The sequence below is a fragment of the Rhea americana genome, unplaced genomic scaffold (genome assembly GCF_003343005.1).
Source record: "Rhea americana isolate MKP2758 unplaced genomic scaffold, rheAme1 scaffold_46, whole genome shotgun sequence".
Classification (NCBI taxonomy): Eukaryota; Metazoa; Chordata; class Aves; order Rheiformes; family Rheidae; genus Rhea; species Rhea americana.
Genome location: NW_028186601.1, coordinates 690897 through 697257, shown reverse-complemented (window position 1 = coordinate 697257; position 6361 = coordinate 690897). Strand labels below are relative to the sequence as shown.

Genomic DNA, 6361 nt, shown 5'->3' with positions numbered 1-6361 from the left:
TTTCATTTTCACAATATTGGTTAGGTTATCACACCAGTCTTCTAAAGGATAAAGAACACAAATGCATGTGTGTGCATATGCATACTCTCGCACTTTAAGAAATGCAACAAGCATTAGGCAAATAAAGCAATGTGTTGTTCCTTGTCCCCAGTTAGGAAGAGAAGCTAGATTAACTAGACCTGAACTTTGTGTTAGAATAGTCAGCAAATAGTAATCACTTGATAGCTGCATCTTGCCTGTTCACTACAGCTCACTAGTAACTCAGAGCACCAAGTAGTAGTTTGTTGACCTCTAATTTTGAGGGAACTGCCATCTGGATCCTGGCTGGAGATGGCCACAGACTGGCTGCTTACATATCTTTACTGAGACAGACAGAGCCATGCTGGAGTCTGCCTACCTCTGTGCTTACTCTGCTTTCACTCTTGCTTGAGTCCCGTGGTCTGCATGGAAGCTACTTGGAAATGGAACAAGGAGCTCTATGATTCCAACAAGGTTGAAAACTTGAAAACATTTTTTTCCCCAGCATAATTTTTCACAGCTCTTTAAGTCAAATTAAATTCGTAACTTGTATCTCCAAAGCAGCATTAAGAGAAGTGTGTAGCTCCAAGCTTTCTATAGTGATTAAAAAAATAGACTCTTTCTTTTCCCTCCTTGTCTTTAGAGCAGCATTTTCCAATTAGGCTGTGATCCCTCTGAGGTAAAAACAGTTATAGGTAAGATTGCAAACCTTGCAGAAGTAGATATCAAAATCAGAAATGAGTAGCAAACTTGGGAAATGATTCTGTAGCATTCCAGACCAATGGCTTTTCTGCTCTAGTGTTGGAGAATTTCATCCTGTAGTATTGCAAAGGTGTTCTTTCATCATTGTCTATAGTCACCTGCATCCATGGCAAAATCTGAGCTGTTAAAGGTCCTAGTTAAGCAGAGATCCTTGCATAAGTATAGGAGATAGAAATCTATTGCAAAAAGCAGCAATGCAGTTAAGTCTTTTGCAGACTTTACAAGACTGGTACGTACCCTCCAAGAAACTTTCCAGAAGAAAGGTGAAAGCTTATGTTCAACACTGATGGGGTGGTGGGGATGGAATCATATTTAAGCATGACAGCTAAAGTGCATAGGTTTGGGGTCAAATTTTGGTGGGACAATTAAGCAGTATGTATTTCTAGCACAGGAATTTCTTGGACAGAATGCTTTTCTAACTACTAATGATCTGAATTTGCTTTCTTCATCTAACTATTGTAAAAAAACTGTGGTAAAGGAGGAACATGCGGTAGAGTTTCACTGTAAGATAATGGATTAATGCCCTGTGAAGGTGTGTGTAGTATTTTGAAGGGCTTTATCTGTTCTCTCTAGAATTGTCTCTGCTCCAGGATGCAGATATGCCTTCTGTGGTCTCAAATATTCTCTGTGCTTTCTGGTTTCTAGCTTGTAGACCCTGGATGTTTATGCAGTGCTTCTCAGAGGTACACAAATATATTTCAGATAAGCCCACTGGTAGCTTCACAACTTTAAAGCTTTATAGAGAAGAATCTGTGGAGGAAAAAAAAATATGGTTAAAGTTTGAAAAATGTTTCTTGCTCTATTTTATCTTTTAAAACTTGAATGCACTGGTAGGAGTATATAAGAATTTGCAGAAGAGTTGAATGATTTCTGTGGTCATGTTGGATTGGAATCTGGCTGCAAAGGAATGGTCAGCTGTAGTTGTCTCCTGGCTGCTGGGAACAGCAAAGGCAAAAGCTCATGTATGGTCTTATGAATGTTAATAGCAGTACTGTTTGAGGAAAAGCATAGCCATCTGTTTACATAACAAATCATAATGACATGAAATGAGGCACAACTGTTTTGTCTGTGAACATAGTTACTGTAATATTAGAGTCTGGTAGTCTTTTTTTTCCTTCTATTCTAAAATGTTCTGATGTGATTTACTAGAACAGAAAATAAACATTTTTTACAGTTTAAAACAAATGGATTTTATCTAAAAAGAAACTTGACAGATGTGTAAATTCAAAGAAAATTGTGTTTGGGCAAAGCTTTTTTTAGGATACCAAAATACCAATCCCAGTATTTTATTGGGAATTTAGTATTTTAGTTGGAATGTATGTGTATAGTATGATTATACTAGTTGATTAAAATATTTGGACAGCCCAAAGCAAGGCAGGTGATCATCTCTTCAGAACAGACAAAGCCCCTACCACTTTAACTTCACTGTCATCTGTATAATCATTAAGGAAGAGTTGCACTAATCTTGTTAAAATAAACTACTTTAAGGTCTCTCAGTTCTTTGAATGGCTTCTTCACCAGAGACTTCTAGTTTAGGCAAGTTTTCATTGCATCAGCTGTGTTGGATGTATGCGTAGAAACAACAAACCAAGCCCAAACACAAGCTAGCCAATCTCTGCATCGCAGCTATGCCATCTTGTTATGTCCCCCCCCACCACCAATGTCATCACTTTTCTCCTGTAGGAGATATGTGGAAAATGGTGAAGAGGAGGTGTTAATAGTAGAAGATGATGGGCCTGATTTGATTGATTCTCAGGGCCTTAGGAAGCAACCTAGTGCCAGTAAAAGCAGTCTAGCATATTATTGCTGCAAGGAGGAGGGGAGAGAACACCTGATAGCCCATGAGAGTTTGGGTTATTTACTTTCACATAATAAAGCTTATAAGAAGTGGCTACAAGAGAAAACATACAGGTAAATATGCCTTAAGCAAATAACATTATGGGTAATTTGGACAATCAAGGAAGATATCTATTTGTTGTTTCTGTTAGTAGAAAAATACTTCCATGGAATGAAGAAGGGGGGCAAGTGGAAAAGTAATCTTTGATTCAAAGTGTTTTTGAAAGTGCTTATGCCAGTGCTCTTGATGAATTACTATAACTCACTATACATATACAAACTGCAGAAGTTTGGGGGAACTTTAGTAAGACTTTTCTTGAAATTCATTGGCTCTTAGTGTAATGTGCAAGAAAAATACGTTGTATGGATCTCAGAAATATTTGGTAGGGAAGGTTTAGTTGTAGATAGTACAAGAAATTATTAACACATAAATATTAGATGTTTAGAGATAAAGGTTTGCACGTTTCTATGATGTGCTGTGTCAAGTGCATTAGTTGCAGTAAAAGAAAAACAAACTGCTTTGAAACCACTATTCTGAGCACTCTAATGAATGTTTAATTAGTGACTTCACATAATTGAATTTTGAGATTGCATCAGACAATCAGCACCTGAAAGCAGATTGCACAGTTATATATTGGAAAGAAAGTAAGCATGTTTCCCACCCAAATGGACATGTCTTTCACCAGAAAGTGGAGTTCTCTGAGCATATACTTTTGTAAGTAATGTTGATAGAAACAGCGTCTTGCTTATACAATCACAGTACTAAATCAAAATGGCATAAAAATGGAACTTGCATATTTGTGAGAGGGAGTGTGGCAAACTATCCTGTCCTGTGGGCTGAGAGCTAACCCTGTCTTCCCATTTGTAGAATGGAGTGGGATTGATGGCTGCTGATGGGACTAATTGGAATAGCAGTTGGGATGCTGGGTTTTTTGACTTGCCAGATAATTGACTGTCTCATCAAATTGAAATGCAACCTGGTGGAAAATTACCTGCAGGTGAGCAAAAGAAAGATTGATTTCTTCTATGCTTTTCTATGTGAAGCTATGTGAAAAACTGTGGAGTTTTTAACTGTGAGTGCTGACTGCTTAGGTCAATGTGGATATTAAATATCCTGTGGTTCTTTGCACAGGCATGCTTTGGTGTCTTTTGCTAGGACTGAATCAGTACAATATCTGATGGAGTTCTTTTTATGAGGTTGACGAAGGCAGTCTTTAAAGTACTGTGGCCTTCCTCTTCCCCATTGTGCATGCATGCAGTGAGAGGAGCATTAGACAGTGTTGATGCCCAAGGGAAAGGATTATATTTCACTTAAATTCCTTGGTAAATGTGGACTTGATATCAGATTTGTTATTACTTTCCATATGTGAAGCAGCTATATTTTACTAATGCTGTACATAGGTTATTGTGAAATGAATAGTTTGTCCTTGATGGCTGTCATCATCTCCATAGTAATTAGGATAGCGGTGGTAAAAGTCACTCAGCTCTAAAGACCAATGTAAATGTTAAGGAATCTCTGCCTTGACTGCTTGTTTTTCACATATATAGAGAGGCAGATGGTAAAATTTTAGTGTGGTCTGGGATATTCATGGTAGAGAGTATAAACACTGAGGAGCTTCTTGTGAGAAGGATGCTTTGAAGGGTGCCAATGTAACCGTGACCCAGAGAGCTGAGGATGGTGTTTGTATGTTCACCAATGGCAATGAGATGCTGCATGAGGGCATGGTGCTCAGCACCCACTGGACAGGGTGCCCCCAGCACTGCAGAGGCCTTGACCAGGGTGAGCTCTCGAGGGAGGGTGCAGTTTTGCAGCGTTGGGGCTGGCACAGATGGGCTCCTTGCCTGCAGGAGGTGAGCTCTGAGGAATGAGCTGTGTTGTCAAGTAGCTATGGTAGGAGGTCAGCAAACCATGCAGCAGCAGAGACAGTGAAAAGATTTACTGGATCTTCTCTGAGACTCTGAAAAGATTAGAGCCTGAGCTGCCAGCTGCACAGAGGGAGGGGCAGGCAGAGTCTGGGCTGATTGTACTGGGAGTTGGAGACTCCCCTGGCAGAGAAAGCTTGAAGATTATGACTTCTGGCACCAGGAGGACAGCTCCTTCTCTGTCTGCAGATGTGCAAATACAGAATAGGTCCAGTGCCCTTGTAGCAGATGAGAGGCAAGGAGCTCTTGCCCAAAGTGGTACTTGAGCCAGCTAAGCCTGAGCTGAGCAGCAGTGGAAGGAGCAAGTGGCAAGAGGTGGTGGTGGGAGACTGCTTGCTGCAGGGGATGCAGCCAAACAGACCTGTCTATGGAGGTTTTCTGCTTGGCAGGGCTTGGATCCAGGCTGTTGTGGGGAGACTGTCGAGATTTGTCCAGCCCTTGTACTATTAACCCCTTTTGCCCTTGCATGTGGGCATCAGTGATATGACTGGGGGACCTTGAATGTATCAGGAGTGACTGTGTAACTCTGGGGACAAGGGCTGAAGTTGTTTGCTCCTCAGCCCTGCCAGTGAGTGGAAAGGGCTTGAGGAGGAATGGATGAATCTTGCAGGCCAGCAATTGTTTGCACAGCTGGTGTTGACAATAGAGATTTGGCTTTTATGACTATGGGGATCCTCTTTGGGGGTCCTCATGAGGATACCTTTGAGGAACAAGGACTGCTAGTAAGAGTCAGGATCCACTGGACTAAGTGGGTTAAGAGCCTCTTTGTTAAGAGGCTGGAGAAGTGGGCAGAGAAAAACTTCATGAGGGTCAACAAAGGGAAGGTGCAAGGTCCTGCATCTGGGGAGAAACCCCATGCACCGTTACAGGCCAGGGCCGACCTGCTGGAAAGCAGCTCTGCAGAGAAGGACCTGGAGGACCTGGTGAGCAAGTTGACCATGAGCCAGAAATGTGCCCTTGTGGCAAAGATGACCACAGCCTCCTGGGCCACACTAGGAAGAGTGTTGCCTGCAGATCAGTGGAGATGATTCTTCCCCTCTACTCAGCTCTGGTGAGAAACACCTGTAGTGCTGTGTCCAGGTCTGGGCTTTCCAGTGTAGAAGAGACATGGACTTACTGGAGTGAATCCAGCAAAGGGCCATGAACATGATCAAGGGACTGGAGCATCTGTCATATGAGGAGAAGTTGAGAGCTGGGATTGTTCAGCCTGGAGAGGAGAAGGCTCAGAGGGATCTTACTAATGTGTATAAATATCTCACAGGAGGGTGTTTTCTCCTTGGTGTCTAGTGACAGGGCAAGAGACAACGGGCACAAACTGAAATACAGAAAATACATTTAAGCCTAAGAAAAAACTTCTTTTATGGTGAAGGGTGATCAAAACCAGGAGTAGGTTGCCTGAAGAAGTTGCAGAGTCTCCATGGACTTGGAGATACTCAAAACTCAACTGGACACAGTCCTGGAAACCAGCTGTAGCTGACTCTGCTTTGAGCTTCTTGTTGGATTAGATGATCTCCAGAAATGACCTTCAATTTCAGCAGTTCTGTGAAATCAACATAAAGGAATAGTGCCGCCAACAGTTTGCCAGCTGAAGGGCAGCTCTCAGACACTTCATTGAAATGCAGAAATAGACTTAGTCTGTGGAAAAGGTGGAGGCTGAAAATATCAGAGGTAATATCTGAGAAATAGACATCCTTATATTTTCCAGGGACATAGCATGATAATGCTTCTGGAGTCTTAGTTTCCTGAGGTTTCTCATATGAAAGCTATGCTTGTGTTTTTAATGAATACAATGAATATAGGGGTGTGTGTGTGTGTGAACAAC

The 6361-nt window shown here is 41.7% G+C and overlaps 1 pseudogene; it reads left to right on the top strand.

Moving 5' to 3' along the window:
• The first annotated feature begins 2440 nt into the window (after positions 1 to 2440).
• LOC146589373 (chloride channel protein D-like) overlaps positions 2441 to 6361 on the top strand; it is an 85668-nt pseudogene continuing 81747 nt past the window's right edge.